Source organism: Equus przewalskii, chromosome 7, assembly GCF_037783145.1.
Source record: "Equus przewalskii isolate Varuska chromosome 7, EquPr2, whole genome shotgun sequence".
NCBI lineage: Eukaryota > Metazoa > Chordata > Mammalia > Perissodactyla > Equidae > Equus > Equus przewalskii.
In genome coordinates, this window is record NC_091837.1 from 84,830,642 (window position 1) to 84,851,698 (window position 21,057).

A 21,057-nucleotide genomic window follows, 5' to 3' on the forward strand; every position below is an offset into this window, starting at 1 on the left:
TTGAGATGTATGGCCCCCCTCCCATACTATCTTAAATTGTTACTAAATTTACACTTAATAAAATGCATACATTTAACATGTAAAGTTTGATGAGTTTTAGCAGTTATATAAAGTTCTGTAATCACAACACAAGATACACAATGCTTCAATCACCCTAAAATGTTCCCTTAAGGCTTTCCACAGCAGATCCCTGGTCCGCAGCTACCACTGAGCTTATCTGTCACTATGCTTTGCCTTTTCTAGCATTACACAAGAATGGAATAATATAGTCTGTGTTTGACTTCTTTCTTCTTAGCACCTTGTTTTTTCAGATTCACCCACGTTGTTAAGTGAATCAATATTTAATTCTCTATTATTGCTACGTAGTATGTAACATGAAAATAAAATAATCTGTTTACCAAATCACCTGATGATTGACATGTGGGTTTTTTCCATGTTTGAGTTATTATAAAGAATGGTACTCTGGATATGTATGTAAAAGCATTTTATGGATATATGTTTTCATTTGTCATGGGTAAATTCGAAATACTGACTCATTTTTAGATAAATGTTTTCTAAATATTTTTGTCTTAATCTGCAGCTTTTTATTTTCTCAGCTGAATTTTTGAAGAGCAAAATTATTTTCTGTTATAATTGGTGATTTTTATGTGTGTGTGATTTAAGAAATCATTGTCTAACCTAATTCACGAAGCACTTTTCCTATATTTTCCTCAAAAGGTTTTATAGTTTTAGCTCTTACTATTAGGTTTATGACCCATTTTGAGTAAATTTTTGTGAATGGTGAAAAGTAAGGGTGAAAGCTCATTTTCCCCCTTCTTCATGCAGATATCCATTTGTTCCAGCACAATTTGCTGAGAAGACTATCCTTCCTACACTGAATTACCTTGGCACCTTGGTAGAAAACCTTTTTTACCGTGAAAGTATGAGTCTATTTCTGAAATGTCTTTTCTGATTCATTGGCTTATAGTCCTACCTCTCATAAATAAACCACTGTTTCGATTACTGTAGCTCTATATTAAATCTTTAAGTAAGATCATAGTGATTTACATTCTCCAAATTTGTGTTTTTTTACAAAGATTTTTGGCTATTCAGGGCCTTTTGCTTTTCAATATAAATTTTATAATCAATTTATAAATTTATTAAACAACCTTGTTGGTGTTTTGATTGGGTTCACATCAAAGCCAATGATGAATTTGAAGAAAATTGCTATTTTAACAATATATTGAGGATTACAATTCAACAATACATGAAGATCTTCTTTAATTGTTTTTTGTCTGTTTTGAAATATTTTGAAGTTTGAAGTGTCAGTCTTATATATGATTCTCTAACTATATTTCTCTGTATTTTGTGTATTTGATGATATTGTAAATGGTAACTTTTTAAGTTTCGCTTATACCTTGTCCATTTCTAGTATATTTGTATCCTGTGACGTTGCTAAATTTACTTATTAATTCTACCAACTTTTTGCTGATTCATTAGGAATGTCTATGTGTACAACCATGTCACCTGAAGATAAAGAGTTTTACTTTTCCCTTTCAAACACGTATATCTTTTATTTCTTTCCGCTGCCTTGTCCTGGTGAGACCCTCTAGGACAGTGTGGCATAGAAGTACTGAGAGTGGCTATTCCTGTCATGTTCCTTATCTTAAACAGAAAGAATCGAATCTTCCACCACTTAGTGTAAAGCTAACTGTAGATTTTTCACAGATGTCTTTAATCAGAATGAGGAAGTTACTTCCTCCGCTTAGGTTTCATAAAAGATGAGAGTTTATTTTTTTCAAATGCCTTTTTTACATCGATTGAAATACTCATCTAGTTTTTCTCCTTCTTTCTATTTATTTGATGCTTTATATTGATTGATTTGCAAATGTTATGTTGACCTTGCATTCCTGGGTAAACGGCACTTGGTCACCATGTATAATCCCTTTTATATATTGCTAGATTTGGTTTGCTAAAACTTTGCTAAGGATTCTTGTTTGTATATTTATGAGGGATATTGATCTGTGGGCTTTTTCCCCCTTGTGATATATTTTTTCTAGTTTTATTATCAGGGCAATCCCAGCATTATGAGGTTTCTGGAAGTGTGCATTGTTATTTGTTTAATTATTTTTCAATCTGAAGTATTATTTATTATTTATTCTAGACGCTTATTACTTATTTATTAAGTATCTGATAGAATTTCCCACCGGAACCATATGAGTGTTGATGTTTTTTGAGGATATTTTAAGTTATGAACTACTTTTGTTTAATTGAGGGAGGGCTATTAAAACTTTCTATTTCTGGGGCCAGCCAGTAGGCATAATGGTTGGGTTTGCATGCTCCACTTTGGCAGCCTGGGCTTTGCAGACTTGGACCTCGGGCGCAGACCTACACACTGCCCACCAAGCCATCTGTGGCAGTGTCTCACATACAAAAATACAGAGGAATATTGGCACAGATGTTAGCTCAGGGACAGTCTTCTTCATAAAAAAAAAAGAAACCTTTCTATTTCTTCTTCAGTCAGCTTTGCTAGTTTGTGTTTTCCAAGGAATTTTGTTGGTTTCATATAATTTTTCAACTTTGATTAAGATGGAAAACTGAATGCTAAACATTTTTTTAAATTTTTGAATATTTATATTTTGCATAGTGCAAAATATTGCAATAGCAATACTCATTTCAAAGTAACAGCATAGAATCATATCATTTTTCTATTAGCTTTTTTATACAAGTAGTGTTTACTTTGAAAAAGATTATGCTGATCATCATTACATCCATAAATTCTAGATTAATATCTTTAGCGTTATTCTGTTTTTGTTTTTCACAAAAAGTCACTTTTTATTTCACTGAAATTGTCGGAATAAATTTATGTTTTGTCCAAAAGATAATTAGAATTAGGAGTAGTTCATGAGAATCAACGTAGCATATTTTGTTTCCATAAAGGTTGCTTTCCTCTCATCACCAAGACGTATTTTTTAACTCAGGAAGGGCAAAGAGGTAGCAATAGACTTCAGAAGGCTTCAATGGCTGTCTGAAAGTTACTGTCAGTCTCATGAGATTATTGTTGGTTTTATTTTGTTTTAATAATGACTGGATCATTGTAGATAAAAGAAATGTGAATAATATATACCTATGTGGATGATATCTGTAAAATTCTTTTGCTGACATTACTATGTTTGTGAAGAGAAAAGTAACAGGTTCTAATTTGCACTGTAACTTCATAATATGCCTCAATGATTTTATACATTTATTCTGAGAAATAGAAAAGCAGCCCCTGGCATCCAGGAGCTGTTCTGGCCCTCACTTCTAGATCTTGGTGTTTTCCTGTTGAAGATAACCAATCTTACAAGACCTGAACATCAGACGGCCTCCATCTGTGGCCTAAATGTCTCAAGACAAAGTAGTTTCACTCCATAATCATGTTTCAACAAAGACACAAATATGAATGTTATACAAACCATAAAATGATTAAGTGCCCCCTTATCCTGGCTAAAATGAGTGACTTCCATGTATTAATTAATTACAGCTTTAGCCTTTCTTAATTTCTCCCCTCTTACGGATAAGATTTATTAAGATTTGGAAACATAGAATTGACCCCATTTCCTGACAGCATCCAATATCATGTAAAGCTCTGGTTCCTTGAACTCTCCCCAAAATTACTTAGCATGAACACAAATCTTACAATTAGCACTTTCTAACATGCTCTTATGACGACGCCCACAGTTTCCCGTGCTATGATCTCCATTGCAATGAGTTATAAACCCAGCTTCTTCAACTATAGGTGTGTACCTCGTAGTCTTTGCGTGGAGAGCCTTGACAAATCCAATTAAACTTTAAACAGAAATGATATTTCTTTTAGCTATACATAGTATATTCTAAGGTGTTTTACTAATCCCTCTAGCCTCATCCTCAAATTCCGGTTGCTATGGTAGCAGTATATCATCTTTGACAATGAAAAGAAAACCAAGCTAATTATAGCTTTAAAGAGCTATTTGAACTCACACTGAGATAAGTCTACTTTTAACTTCTCCTTTAATGTATTTTAGTAAATTTAATTAGTGCTGTAGAACATATATAAATTCATATTTAACTGTGTTCACTTTATTTACTGCTAAAATATTAACAGTCACCACAAAATACATTAACATTGATTTCATAGTACCAGTTATAAATTAATATGAGTCCTTGGCATATAAATATGTCTACAGCCTATTAATAGCAAGATGGAATCTTTTAAATGGTTATTGCATTTACATTAAGTTAGAGTTTTTAAAAAAATCGTTTGACTAACTACAGAATAGGCCACACTAGAATCAGACTTAGAAAGTGATATCAAAATTGCAAATGCCTTTATATATACTCAAAACTCATATCATATGTTTGATAACCTAATAGGTAAGATTTATGAATATATTATATTCAAGAAATCATGAAATTTTGTTGTATTAATAAATGTTTATTCAAGTACACATTTGTATAATTTTGCATCATGATTAATTTGGATACATTGTCATTATAGTTATAATTTTCAGTAAATATTGAAAGATTTTTATCAATATTTGGCTTATAGTTCACTTCCATTCCATTAGGGATGGAACTTAACATTTTAATCAACTAATCACTGAATTTTTTTTTAAAAGATTGGCACCTAACATCTGTTGCCAATCTTCTTCCTTTTTTTCCCCAAAGGCCCCCAGTACATAGTTGTATATCTTAGTTGTGAGTCCTTCTAGTTGTGGCATGTGGGACTCCCCCTCAGCATGGCCTGATTAGCAGTGCCATGTCTGCACCCAGGATCTGAACTGGTGAAACCCTGGGCCACGGAAGCGGAACATGTGAACTTAACTACTTGGCCACAGGTCTAGCCCCTAATCACTGAATTTTTAAAGCGTTGCAAAATTTTGTTTGTATTGGACATAGTATCTATTTAGACTAGGTCTATTTTAGCCTCCACTTGTTAAAATGATACGAGTATTGTCTTCTCATATCTTAATTAGTTAGCTTAGGTCTACAAAAATGTAAATTAGTTGGTCTTTTTCTGTATTTGTCTTTCTGTAATCCTGTTTTTCTTTTCATATAATTATTGTAACAATAGCAATAATTAAGGCAATCATTAAGTCTCCAGCTACTTATAATACTAAAATGTATTATAAAATGTGTTATAAAATGTATTATAAAATGGGTATAATACTCAAAATGTAAAAATACATTATTTTCTCATCTTTCTCGAAAGATGAACCTTGTCATTTGCACATGCCTACTAACCAACATATTGTTCCTATTTTCTTAACTTTAAACGTAGCCCATATTTTTAAAATTAAATATATTAATCATCTCTTTTATCATTTAATTTTTTCTTTTATTCTATAGTTTTCAATACTTTAAATATGTTCAATTGTTTTATTAGTGACAATTGTCCTATTCTAAATACTTTGTCTCATGCTCTACCAACTGAGCTATCCAGCCACCGGTTATTCTAGATACTTTACATCCTCTAAGTTTGTTGAGTGAGAAATTTATTTTACCAGAATAAGAAAATAGATTTCAGATAAAATATATCATATGTTTTTACTGAAATAATTTTATCTTCTAGTAAGTGTTCTTACCACACATGCACACAAAAATATTAATAATACAAGGGGCAGGAGGAAACTTTGGGAGGTGATGGGTATGTCTATGGCCTGGACGGTGGTGATAAGTTCAAGGGTGTATACTTATCCCCAAACTCATCTAGTTGTACACATTAAATATGTATAGCTTTTTGCATGTCAATCAGACTTTATTAAAAAGAAATAAAGAGGTTTAAAAAAACACATAGCAATCTCCAAGGTGTATTGATTTTATATCCATTCCTGTTTGAGTAAGGGATGGTAGGTACACAATTAAAAGAAATTAAACAATAAATATTTAAAACCTAACAAATTTGTAGTTCATAAGAAAAAGGCTAGTACTATTTCCAAAAACAAAACAACATTTAAAAAGACACAATGATGTCATTAATGACTTTCTCTTATTCTTCCTTCACTCTTTTTTAACAATTAAAAAATTTTCTTTGATAAAGAACCTTAGCTTTTAAGAAGGCTGCCTTGCCAAGAAACATACTCTATTTTGTTGAATTATAGTGATAAAATATCTCTTTTTACTGTAGGAAAAAAGCTCTATTTACTTTTCAGAAAGGCTAAATATATATTCTCAAATGGGATATGCTGTAAATGACAATATGCTGTACTTTTCAGTAAGGAAATATGTGTGTGGTTGTTCAGGATTGAGTATGCTATGCTGCTCTAACAAAAAGATCGAGAAATGGAGATACACAATCAAAGTAGAAGGACATTCCCTCTCATATCACTGTACTAAAGTAGACTGATAGTCCAAAATAGACAGGCAGTTATGCTCCTTAGGGTCATCATGGGAGGCACTATAGGAGCTATTTGCTTTTCTTTAAATACATCTCCAAACCCTATGGTCTCTCATACATAATTCTTGGTAAAAGGAAATTCATATTAAACAACAATGCAAACTAATTAAAGCTGTGTGACTGAGATAGTCACTGTTTTTTTGTTCCTTCTCTGAATTTAATTCCAAACTGTATATTGTAGCAGATGGAATGCTCATCAGTATTTTTGAAATGTCCCTTCCATAAAAATGTCATACTTATTTTTATAGTCATAATTGAGTAAAAGTAAACAAATGTCTTTCTACTAAAATTCAGAAAGCCTAGCTAAATGGTCCTACCTGAAAACAGTTTACTCAAATTTCAGACACAGAGTTCAAATGGGAAAAATAACCATTTCTTAACTGAACGATGACAATATAAAGCTTAGGAGTTGGAAAGAAAAGACTTGGTAATATATATGCAGCACATTTGTTCTAATGACATTCTCAGAAATTGTTCATCTGATATTTTCTGATTTTCATTGGCACTTGTCAGGAAGGGGAAAATTTTCCCCTACCCTTCTAGGTTCTTTTGGTTGGTCTAATAATTAAACTGACAGAAGACAGATTAGCAGGAGGGAAAAAAACCAAATTTGATTTGTATGTACAGAGGTCTCATAGATATGGGACCTAAAGAAATGACCAAAGCAAGCAGCTTTAGCACTTTTTAGGCAAAGAAACAAGAAATTTGTGAGGAATTGACAAGACAAAGAAACTTAGATTGGGTCATAATTAGTGAAGAAACTAAGCAGAGTTTGTTTACATAGCCTTCTCAGCGCTGAATTCCCCATCTCTGGTGATAAGGACGTCTCTCTGCCTCCTGGTGCAAGGAGGGTAGCTTTCACGTGTGAGGTTTATTTTCCACTTTCAGAGGGACAAAAGAGGGTTAGAGTGTTCTCTTTGAATTGGTTATTTCTTAAGTAACTTTTGATTCAAAATAATATGCCAAAGTGACATATTTTGGGGTGGCAAATTTTGCTCCCCTACACACTCTAAAGGGAGAGATCATGCTGATTATAACTACATAAGCATCCGATTCAACTGAATATGATGTGTCATTATGACTTACTATTTGGTCATTGTACATTACATAGCACTATTTTATCAGATTGCATTCTTTGAGTTTATATCCAAGAATCTACTCTTAGTGTCCAGATAAATATATTTTTCAATACTGCACAACTCAGGAACAAATTCAGGATCATGATGAATTTCTCTTAGAAAAAATCAGCCAAAGAATATTTACTGAATGCCATCTATGTGCCAAATATTATACAAGGGACAAAGTGAGACAACATTGAAGAAAACATACAACAATTCCTGCCTTCAAGGACATTACATCTTTTAGGTGTGAAGATGCAAATTTCAGTAAATCTATATGGTAGTCTCATTTCTTTCTAAGTCCTACTTACAAGATGGCATGTGAGAAAACACTTTGAAGAGAGAAGGCACTGGGATATACTAATACCCTGGCAAAGAGCACTACGGAGAGAAAGTACAGCTTGTGCTAATGTGCTATGGTGGGAACAGGCTAAGTGTGTTCAAGGAACAGCAGAGAGACTGAGATGGCTCCAGACAGTGAATGAGGAAAGAAGAGGAGAGGAGGAAGTCAAAGAGATGAAGGAAGTAAGACAGATCATATGCCACTGTAAGGTCTTTGGTTTTTACTCTGAATGAAAAAGGATGCTGTTGGAGGGTGTTGAGAAGAAGAGTGATGTGCCTTACAAATGCTGTTCTACTGCTTTGTAGTGTATATTGTACCAGGACAAGTGGGCAAGCAGAGCAACCAGTTAGGAAGTATTATAATAATAAAGGGAAGAAATGACAACAGATGGATGATAGCTGATAGATAGATAGATGGATCCTGCTATCACTAGAGTGGCCTCTTGGAAACCTGAATAAGGGCAGCCAAAATGTACTTGAAATATGGTAAAATATTTTTTTTAATATATGCTATTCAAATCTCTCTTTTCTAATTTTTTAGTCATGTCTGGTCATCTTTTTTCTTTTGTTTCTTTCATGAGGTCTACATTAATAAAATTTTACCTTTTAGGTTTTCTATATTCTAGGAGTGTTTAGTTTCTAGAGAAGCACTGTATGATAGAACTTTCTCCAATGATGGAAATATTCTCTTTGCTGTTCAATATGGTAGCCACTAGGCACATAAGAGCCCTTAGAATGTGGCTTGTGTGATTGAAAAACTAATTTTTTTTTAAGAGAAAGATTCACCCTGAGCTAATATCTGTTGCCAACCTTCCTCTTTTTTGTTTCCTTCCCAAAGTCCCAGTGCATAGCTGTATATCCTAGTTGTAAGTTGTTCTGGCTCTATGTGAGCTGGCACCACAGTGTGGTAGCTGACAGACAGGTGGTGCGGTTCTGTGACTGGAAAGCGAACTTGAGTCACCAGAGTGGTGAGTGCTGAACTTTAACCACTAGGCCATCAGGGCTGGCTCAAAAAACTAACTTTTAAGCAATTTAATTTAATTTGTATTAAATTTAAATGCACATGCGGTTAGTGGAATCTATTAGACAGTGCAGTTCCAGAATATAATGGCTAGCTCCAATGTGGAGGGAGATTGTTATTGGAAGAGTTAGGTATTTGAAGATGAATTCTGTGCTATCAATTTTCTATTTTTAATCTGAGTAATGATTAGAAGAGTTTTCACATTATAATTATTGGGCAAATATGCCTTATGTTTCATGGATTTTTCCATGTTTTATTATTACATATAAACACAAACCAACCAAGTTGATGCAAAGAGTGAATGGATTAGAGCACATTAATTCTACAAATCCATTAACTAAAGGAAAACCAAAAGCTTTATATAATTGAATTTATTTGTATTTATTTATTATGCCCTGGGAAAGACATAACATGGTTTTTAGATCAATGTAAACTGAGTGGGCTCAGTAATGTGTGTGGTGAAAGAGATTTTGATTTTAGCTTTTTTTTGTCTTTATGTGGTAATCAGATTTGCCCACAGCTATCTCAATGATATCTAAATTACAAACTGTTATATTAGAGCACGAACTCAGAAAGCAGATAGTAGAAGAACGACAAGGAGTTAATGTTAACCACAAGTGGAAAAAAGTTGTTGTTTTGGTGAGAAGGCCATTAAATAATAGAAGAGCACAGTGACCTCTGTTATTGAAAGATTTTCTGCTTTTAATTTGAGAGGAAAATCTTTAGAAAATTATTTCACTTTTGCCCCTATTTTCTCCAAAGTTTTAATTTATTGCACCAGTATTCATCCCTTGGAGGGACGATTAAAGTGTCTCAGGTTTGGAGTTACCTGTGTAGACAGTAAGACTATAAACACATGTTGAGTCCACAGTCAGTTTTAGAATAGCATCAGCTCTCTTTCATCCCTGCACAGAAAGCGATAATTCTGAAGTCTTGGGATATGTAAAGAAGATGTTTTAGAGACTTCTGGAGATCATTTAATTCAATATGCAGACTACTGGTCAATGGAGCTTAAAGTGATTAATCAGACAACTTTATATTAAGAATTTTAAGTGGTCTAGAGAAACGTATTTTTTTCAAATTTGACAAATTAATAAAGTTAGATATCAGTTCACTCAGACATAAGTGACACTAAAGAAATGAAAAATAACAGCAACCACACAAAGCTGCTTTAGCCTGCTCATAGCACATTCTTGCCTTAGAGTTTCTTTCATTATTCATTTAATAAAATAGTTTTATTCAAATTATATTTTCTTTATATTTAAACTATGGAACTTATTAGCTACAGTAAGGGAGAAAGAACTATTCCTCTACCCTCCAGGTCCTTCTGGCTTGCCTGAGAATTAAATTGACATGAGACAGAATAACAGGACAAAATCAAACAAAGTTTAACAGCGTGTATACATGGGAGAAAACCAGGAAAACTAAGTAACTCACTTAAATGGAGGAAGCTGCTAACTTAAATACCATCTTCAGCTAAGGACAAAGGAGGCTGCTGAGGGTAGTGGTTTGAAACTTCAAAGGGTAGGAAGGCAATTTACATGGAGATGGAAAAGCAAATGTTTGATAAACAAATGTTGACCATGCCTTGTGAAGACAAAGATAGGTGGAGAGGATTTTGACTAAAAGGCCCTTGCTAGGTTCCTCCCTATCCATCACACCTAGTTCATATTATACTATGGGTATCTATGGTGTTAGCTCCTTCCTGGAACAGGCCTTATATCTTAAATTCCTTTAGGCAGTCAGGTGGAAGGTCAAACTTTGCTTCAGAGTCTTTTGTTCTTAAAAATAATCAACCCAAAGAGACACAGTTTGGAGTGGCAAATTCTGATCTCTTACACTACCCATAGTGTTTGGAAATTTTTCATTTTACAAGCTGAAATTCATATTCGTATACACTGAGGCCCAATTTGCTTTGCAATAATAACATGTGTTTTTGTGTTACACATAGTGGTGCTGCCAACACATTGTTTAATGGAATTAGCCACTGCTCTGAGAATCAGTAATGGGATAACACTCATGGCTTCTTGCATTCATATGCAGTATTACCTGAAGTAAAGCTATCAAGGTCCAGATTTGCTTTGGTTTTCTTTTTTTGTTACTCTTGTTTGTCTTTCCTTGGCAAATAAGAAATCATTTTAATTAAAGAAGCAATCACATTACTATGTGCAATGAGAATATTCTATTAAAAATTTCATTTAGTTTCAGAAGAGCTATTATGGTTTACACTGCAAGTCAGTGCTATGCAAGTAAATTACCTAAATAAAAACAGGGAAAATTCCTAGTTAACAGGCTTTATGAAAATGATTATATAGGTGTGTTTAATCTCTAGATCATATTAGGTATAATTTTCACTAGGGATGTAATAAGGTGAATAAAAAAGAAAGAAAGAATACCTCTCCACTGAAACAACTTACACACTCTGAGAATCTCTATGAATAATATCTTAATTACTGTTTATGATATGAGAACTCAATGATGTGTGAAGGCAGTGTTAACTTTAATCAATGAGATGCAAAAGTCAATTTAATTGTCACATGATACTTGCTATTACTAGCATATTGATGTGGCACATTTGCATAATGACTCTTTTAAGCAAAAACACCATTCTTTTTTAATTGAATGAAGTTGCTTCATTATTTTCTTAACCTCTATGGACTTTTAAAGGATGTACATCTAGTTTGCATGGGAACAAGTTGGAAAGATCATTGCTTATGCTTTAAGCAGTCCAGCAGAAGCCAAAATAGTTTAATATTTTTTCATTTGCTTAATCAATATTTATTTTATTTTTTCATTTATTTTATTCATTTACTCATTTATTTGACAACTATGTTGCATTGTGTCAAGTGCATTGTGGGGAAAGAGAAGTGAGCAAAACAATCTGGCTGTTAAGTATATAAAGGTCATAGTCTATTAGAGGAAAGAAGAATTTTAAAAGGCATTTTAAAAAACTATATAAGTTATCTAGTTAAAATTAGGTTAAGTTCTATGACAGAGAGCTACCATGTCAGTGAACCCACATAGCATGAAGACCTAAATTATTAAAAGGAGTTGGGGAGGTCTTTCTGAGAAAGTGATACTTAAAATGTGCCCTAAAAGATGAGAGAGAGAAAGATGAGATGGTATTTGGATTGTGCTGAAGAGAAATAAGGGGACACAAAGCATCCAAATTGACAAGGAATGTGGCATACGTTAAGGTGCAGTTGAAGACTAGAGATCAAAGGAAGAAGGCTGCATTGTTAGCACCTACAAACATAAGTCCCCTACTTGCCACACAAGGGGGGCCAAATGAAAACTGGACACCAGGCTTATGGCAAGGCAACTGCCTTTATTTCAGGTGATATCAGCCAGGAGATAAGAGTGAGCCCTCAAATTCATCTCATTTTGTCTTGTCTCCCAAAAAGATGGGAGGCAAGGGGTTTTTAAAGTTTGCAAAGAATGTTTCCACTTGTGATGGAAGCAAGGAGTCAATAGCCTTGCTGGTCAGAGCTTTCCCACAGCCTCTCCTTGGCCTTGGGACACTGCTTGCAGAGAGGAGAAGGAAATGGTAAGGAATCCAGGTGGCTGTCCTTGGCTGTCTCTCTCCATGGAGGATAGTGGATTCTGGAGCTAGGGATCCAGGGAGTAAGCAGGGAAAGAGTATTTTGGTTTTAACCCCATATATGCTGGGTTTAATGTAGGGGAACGGATATTAGGGCTGATATGAATTCCCCTCTATTTTATATCCGTTCCTCAATCTTGAGGGATTTGGGGCAAGGACACATCCAGCTACTTCCTGCTGAGTCAGGGCATAGGTCGTTCCATCACGTTGAACCAATCTTTTAATAAGGTGGTGATGCAGGTGGGCTCACAAAGTTAGGCCTGTCTCATTATAAGTAAGTAACCATGTATTTAATACAAAGTATTTCTAGAGCAACAAAAAAAAAAAAACAAGGTTAAGGTTTGCAGCAAACTATAAATCAGTTCCCGAGTCCAGGGGTAAGCCGATCAAGATTCTTAGAAGTCAGGATCAAAGCATATTTTGCAGTTTGAAATGTCTGTGATTGTGTCATTGGGCATTCAGGTATCTTTCTGAGTGGCTTACCTAGCAGCAGGCATGAATTTCTCTTAAGTTCATATCAATTTGTCCAGCTCCATTTTGCATGGTTTCAGGGAAAAGGGCAGGTTCAGTTCTCAGTGATTCCAAATGAAAATGATGGAAAAATCAGAAAACGTTAGTTTGGAGGTTTGTAGCCAGATATTTTAGGAGACTAGAGGAATTCAGGATCCAGTCCAGTTAACAGATATAAAACAAAAACCTCAAAGACAAGTAATGGAACCAGAATCTAATATCCATGGAAGTGGATTATAGTCTCTATTGAAACATAATTTTTCTCTCTAAAATCAGCCTCGATTTTACCAAACATAGGCAAATTAAGACTAACTGGTTTGTAAAATAAGTTTAGTTTTAATAAGCTTGGCCCAATTATTTATGTAAGTACAGCAAGAACAGCACTTGATCATATACACTCTTTTAAACCCAGTTTGCTGGAAATTTTTATAAGGAATGTCAGATTGAACCTTAAATGCCTCTCAAGGCCAGGAAAGCCACCAATAACTTATCAGATTTTGCCTGCAATAGATACAGATTTGGTGAATCCTCCCTTCTGAGTTCCCCCAAATATCCTGGGGTTCCTTGTACCTACCAGAGGGAATGACATTCTTTACTCAACCTTACCAGATTACTCGGAACCCAAAAGCAAGGTACCAAGCCAATACTTTCAAGTGGCTTTATTCCACAAAGTCAACCTTCATGCCACAAAAGCTGTCTAGTCACATCTAAGCCTGTATGTTTTTCTCAAACATGACATTCCAGTCAAAGCCTTGATAATATGACCAGTGTTTCCAATTGTATACTGTTATAAGAAGAACAGATTCTTATGGAACTTATGCAAATGACTCTATATCTATGAAAATAAGAATACTTACTTATCAGGAGTTTTCAAAATCTGGAGAGATCAGATAGGGAAAAAAAGGTAAATGTTTCAATTTTGTTTACAAATATATAATTTATCAAATTTCTGTGTTATAGTTAGCATAAAAGAGAAAAAGATTTTCTTAAATCTGAGAAAATAAAACATGGAACATTAAAAAATAAGCACTATTTTGAACAAGAAGTCATAAAAATTTAAGCAATCTTATCAGTTCATTTAGTTTTATGTAATCAACTCTTGATCTTCTGATGGCAGTTTCATGAGGCCGTTAGTTTTTGAGTTATAGGTCTGTAATTTCTTATCCAGCTCAGTTTTAGAATCTGAAAGCTTATCAGAAACCTGCATCCTAGAGTGTTAGAGTCTTTTCCATGAATTTTTCTGAAGATGAAACATATTTGCAAAAACATCAGAGTAAAACAACTGTCTGCAAATAATAAAACACTTAAAAATGGCAGTTAACAAAGAAAATTGGCTATTTCTGTGACATATAACACTCTGAAATAACCAGAATTCTGACTGATAACAAGGACAGATCACAATTTTTGTAATGTTATACAATTTTTAGAACATATCAATAATATTTACCCATATAATATCATAGGTCCCCATGAAGCAATGTTTATTTATCCCTTTAACCATGGTGACAGTTAAAGCATTTTTGGTGAGTGTAGAGAATTAAATAGCTGTAAGAAAAATCTTAGCATCTGTGATTAAGGACCTGACAAAAACAATATAGGAAATTTATTTTGCTAAAACATAAAATCCTTATCCTTCTGGTAGACTACTCAAAGAAAAAGACTTTCATAATTTGTTTTACCAAAAGCAGACTAAAAGTTCAGGAAAATTATCTTTTCAAGAAAGAGATGATCAAATTTTAATTTTGTAGCAGTTTACTTTTGACATTTAAATGTATTTACTTAATTAAATTTGTCTTAATTTTAACCAACTTGAGCATGTATAAAACTCCTCAGGATTTTACCTTTATAAACCTTCTATAATTATGTTTTTTCTTTGATTCCCTCCTAGCACTTTAGGACAAACATCTTTTTTCACCCAACAAACAAAAATATTTTCATTTTTTATACCTTTTTACTGAAAGCATACATTTTATTTTCCTTGGATACAAAGACTCTTTCCTTATTAAGTTTTAGTAGCTTTAATTACATATTTTAATTAGAATCTTTAACCCTTAGAAACCTTAATTTCTGAGTAAAAACTAAGTAAGCAATTATGAACTTTCCTTTACATTAGCATTCTGTGGCTTGACAAATTCATAAATACCTTTTATAATTGTTAGAAACATGTTACTTTATAGTAATAAAACACAAGGTAGGTTTATTGACAGATCCAAACACTTTTTAGTTTCTCTGTAATAAGAAGCTAAAAGTAGATAAACATAGACATGTTTATCAATAATGTTTTATAGTGTTCCATCTTATCCAAAAATGACCCTGATATTTAACAAGTCTTTTGCATTGGGAGCTGTTTTTTTTTAAGTGTATCTACCATAAAAAATAATTATTGCTTTCAAAAACTTTTACCCCTTTTTGTCTATTTAGATAATTTTTTCCCCACAGTTAGGTTTAGATTACTTAGAAAAACTTCATGTGACATTAAAGCAGTCAGCCATCATCTCAGTTGTTTTAAATGCATACATCATAGCACATATTTATCGTTAAAAAGTTTCTCCAAAAACTTTCATCTTTTTGCATTTATTTAGTTTATCAGTTCTGAACAGCTATATTTAGCTAGTCTATAAAGACCTCATGAGACATTAAACAAAATCAGCTATCATCCTAAGTTATTACTCTTGTTGAGAAATTTTGTAACAGAGATAAACACGAGCTCATTTGACCAGTAAACCCAGGCTGTATGTCTGCATTATATCCAATGCTGATAAGTCTGAGAACATGCCTATTTTAAATTAAACCAGCAAACTTAAACAGGCTTTTATTTACCAAGGATCATTTGATATCATGTTAAATAACTTTGTCTTTCAGAAGTTTTTGCATATTAATTAAAGACTGTATTCCATTATGAGAGGTTTTGAATCCTCTCTTTTAAGGGTGACCCCTAAGGTGGAGTCATCTGAAACAGAAGTTTCCCAGAATGGCCATTAAAATTCCAAATTATCTCAAAAGTTTACTTGTTTTTACTTGCTTATTTTAGATCAGGAATTTCAGGGGAGTTGAAGTGGCGAATCTCAGCAAGAGAAGAGAGAAAAGCAGCAGATTTTGCTTTGGCCACTGGCATGTTTAATTATTGAATTATTTTCTCTTAAAGAGGCAGTAAAGTATTTCTGATTTTATTTAGAAGCCTGAAAAGATTAAAACAGGCTTCCTGCTGTTGTAGGTGGCTTTTTCCAATAGCATACATCAGTTTGGGTAAACTGAAATTGCCCCATTTTGGCCATTTTAAAGTAAGATCTCCTTTAGCATGTTTAATTAACATAGCCTGAAGGGTAGATTTAAATGCTCCTACAATATCAGGGGCAGGGGAAACGTTCCCCAGTGAGACATAATGTTTATCCCCACTACAATACCATCAGGCAAAACAGATGTAATTATTTTACATAAAGCCCATTTAAATATATCAATTTTTACAAACCTTTATCTTAATTTTTTCAAATTTTATTCTTCTAATTATGACATATAATTTCATTAAGTTTTGGTTTACAATATTGTGTAGGAGAAGCATTCCCAGCTAGATATAACATTTATTCCCAAAGAAAACATTCAGGCAAAGTTGACATAACCTGTTCATATAACATTAGCTTAAATACTTTAATCTTCACAGTCTTACTAACCTGAGCAGCCTAACTGTTGTCCCAAACAATTGTTGGTCTGGTTTCTCACTGTGATTCCTGCCTCCTGACTTTTTAAACTTTTTCAAACTGGGGTGAATAGAACAAGCCTGTCTGATGTCCTTAAATGTTGGGGGCCAAAAGGGGGTCCCCTTTAGCCCATCCAACCTTAGGCAGTGTTTTATTAAAACTTTTATTTCCACTTTGTTTATGTCTGTTCTATTCATCCCACTTTCCTTCTTAATAACTAGTTAAAGATTTCCATCCTGTTGGGGTGAATCCTTTGACTCTTCCCTTTCTGATTTCACTTTGTTAACTTAATGTGTTCATTAGCATTTGTAAGACCATGAGAAGCTGAGACCCCAAGTTTGATTAAGTTTTTAAGACTAGTCAATGTATTTTCCTTTTAATTTGGTCTTTTCATAGGTACCAATAAAAGATCTGTTTATGAGAGCTCTCTAAAAATTTTCCAACTTAAGGATTCTTTGTCTGGCCATGTTCTCTCCAGAGTTTAAAGAATATTGTGACCATGTCATGTTACAAAAGAAAATCATCCCTTTTAGACATTGGCTTATGATTGTAATTAGACCATCTACTCAGAATCAGCCCCAATGGGCTCTTCTTTGGGACAGATAACATGTTTCCAATTCCAATATACAGAGAAGACAGACATACAGATCCAGATACAGAAAAGTCAGACACCAGTGAAGTGGTTCCCAGGTTGAGAGTAGAAAGTCTTACAACTGTTCCCACTCTGAATGCTTGCCCAGATGGCCCCTCTGTGAACAGAAAGGACCCCAGATGGCCCCTCTGTGAATGGAAAGGACCCCAATGGCTCCTCCATGAATGGAAGGGACCCCAGAGGAGAGTAAGGAAGTTCACGGGCATCCCTGAGGCAACTTATCCTATTTCAGACAGAGTCTATCAGCTCACCAGAAGGAAAAACAAACAAACAAACAGAAATCTAGAACTTGTTTCCTTGCCATAAGAAAATGTGCCTAGGGTCATCAGTGCCAGGTCATATGGAAAGTACTGGGCACAGCTACTAGGGCAAAGCACCTAGCCAGCTGCTGGACTACCTCCCAGGAAATACCAGTCAGCCCAGGTCACAAAGCCACAGGCAAGAGCCTCCTGGCTGGCTTGCCAAATTCTTAGTGCCTACAAACATAGGTTCCTTACCACTCACACAAGAGGGACCAAATAAAAACTGGAACACCAGGCTTATGGCAAGGAAAGGGATTTTGTTTCAGGTGATATCAGCTGGAAGACAAGAGTGAGCCCTCAAATTCATCTTGTTTTTTCTTGTCTCCCCAAAAGATGGGAAGCCAGGGATTTGAAAGCTTTGTAAGGAATGTTGCTAATTGTAGACAGGGTGGAGTTGGTGGCTTTTCTGGTCAAAGTTTTCCCACTAGCCTGCATTCAGCCTTGGGACACTGCTTGTGGGCAAGAGGAGGAGATGGTAAGGAATCCAGGAGGCTGCCCTTGGCTGTCTGTCTCCATGGTGGATGGTGGATTCTGGAGCCAGGGAGCCAGGGAGTAAGCAGGGAAAGAGTGCTTTGGTTAACCCCATATATGCTGGGTTTAATGTAGAGGAATTGATACCAGGGCTGGTATCAGTATGATGAGGATAGGATGGAAGGCAGGGAAGGGTTTTCTACTCTATCAGTAACTTTCTTCCTGAACTTCTTTCTTTGCTTGGCTCCAAAGACTCCACATTTTTCTTGTTTTGCTGCTAATATCCCTCTTCTCATTCTCTATGCTTAACCTTCTAAATATTTAAGTTCCATGGGGCCTCATCCTCCAACAGATCCCTTCTATAAATACTTATACTCTCTAGATGATCTTCAGTGTCCTAACTTTAAATATCATCTACATTACAATTACTCTAAAAGGTATGCCTGTATCCATGACCTCTGCCCTGAATCCCAGACTACCCAGAAGTCACCTGCATTTCAACACCTAACGGGTAATTCAGATATAACAGATCCAAATGAGTAATCCAGGTTCCCCCTTCCCCTGCATTCATATTTTAGTAAATAGTGCTAAAGTTCACCAATTGCTCAGACCAATTATCTTTCATTATTCCTTAACTGTCAGGTCAACATCAAAATCCATCAGCAGATTCAGCCATTTTGACTTCTAAAATATATCTCAAATCCAATAACTGATCACCTTCTACACTACCAACACCTATGAGGACAAATAAAAATTAAAAATAAAAGGATTAATTTTCCCTGTTAAAAATAATCTGTCACTCCTTCTCTTCTTTCTTAGAGCCTTTCTTTTGCAAATTTGTAACAGTAAATTCTTTCTCTACTCCTTTGAAATTATGTAAATCTTTTTTTTAATAGCTTCTTGTCAGGTTTACAACTTAAGACTATCTTTTTCAAGAGACTGGGTTGAAATGTAAGCATCAAGAGAGATACCATCCATATCTACAGTTTCTGTGGGATAGCAGAAGCCTATTCCAGGTGTTCAAGGCAGGTTCAATCAACATAATCCAACACATCAACAAACTAAAATAAAAGTCATTGATACAGAAAAATCACTTGACAAAATCCAACATCTGCTCATGATTAGAAAAAAAACCCTCTCAACATACAGGAATTGAGGAGGATTTCCTCAACTTGACAAAGAATATCTACAAAACACCTATACCGACCATGATACTTAATGGTCAGAAACTGTATGTAAACTCCTTAAGATCAGTTATATGGCAAGAATCTCTTCTCTCCCCTCTCCTATCCAAAATTGTGCTGGAGTACCTAGTTAATGCATTAGTATAAAAAGTGAAATAAAAATCACTTTACCTCCATGGTCTTTCTCCTAAAAGCACATAAACCCATCCAATGATGAGGAAAGTACCAGAAAAATCCTAATTGAGGCACATTCTGAAACATATCCTACCAGTACTCAAAACTATCAAGGTCAGCAAAAACAAGGAATGTGAATGACGCTGTTAGAGCTAAGAGGAGCCCAAGGAGACAGGACTACTAAATGTCGTGTTGTATCCCAGATGGGCTCCTGGACCAGGAAAAGGGCCTTAAGTAAAAACTAAGCTAATCTGAATGAAATATGGACTTCACTTAATAATAATGTATTTAGGTTGGTTTACTAACTGTAGCAAATGTTCCATATTAATAGAAGATGTTAATAATAGGGGATGGTGTGGGGGGGTATATAGGAACTCTCTGTACTATCTTCACAATTTTTCTATTATTCTATATTGTTCTAAAATATTAAAAATATTTTTAAAAGGAAACAAGAATAATTATCTAAAAATGTCAATCATATATGATTCTCTCACAGTAGAAACTTTCCAATGTGAAGTATCTTCTATATATTCCCCATTCTCCTCCTACTATTTTTTCCTCCCTCATTCTGTTCCAATCTTTTGGTCTCCGTCCACTGTGTCTCAAATTCAAAACTACATCTATTCTCTCTTCCTGAAAAGAAAAACACTTTCTATATCTAATTTCATGACTTTCTCTCTCTCTTTAATCAGAACACTTCTTAGGTGCCACTTTCTCTTAGAGCTTTTCTCTGAAATAAATTAAATTTCATCTAGCCCTTTACTTCCCTCTGTTCTTGAACAAATTGAACAAGGAATTAGAAGTTCAGCAAAATATATCTATTTTTAGTTATTTCCAGGAAAATATTATGACTCATCAGCTATGGGAGTTGGAAATAATGAGATGTTAATTCCTACCCCAGGTTATTGGCACAAGTAACCAAGTGAATTAGTAAGTCATGAAATATTGAGATAGGAAGACTGGAAATAGTTTAGACTATGGAGAAATCATGAGTATAGTTTTAATGTATTCACTCAGATGTTGAAAGTGGAAATATGAATAAATATTTCAGTATGTGGATATAGAGGTAAAAATGTGATATTTGAAGCCATAGTGATAGAGTGAAATGATCTGTGGTTGGAATGCAGTTTAAGATTGAAAAAATGAAACACCTAGGATCAACCTTGAGTAACACAAATGATTAAAGGCCTTATAGATGAGGAGACACCAAAAGTAATTGCGATACAGAAGTTGAAAAGTCAGAGGGGAAAAGAAAAGGATGCAATGTCTCGTAAAAGAAATTTTTCCAAAAGAGAGTGGTCGGTTCTGTTGATACACTGGAGAGGTGAAATTAAAAAGATAAGAGATCTGAAAAGTGTCCTTAGGAACTTTCATGTGATCTTAGCAAGAGTAGGTTAATGCATGGAATAGTGAAGGCTAAACTCCTACAGACTGAGAAGCACATTTACAGATGGTCGGAAAATGGAGCCAGAATGTAGTGAAAATTGCTTCGTAAAATTTGGCCATTAAAAGCATTAGTTGACAAGAATGAAATCCGGAGAGAATATATTTATTCTTGGAATAGAAGAGATAAGAGTATGTTCTCCATGCTGA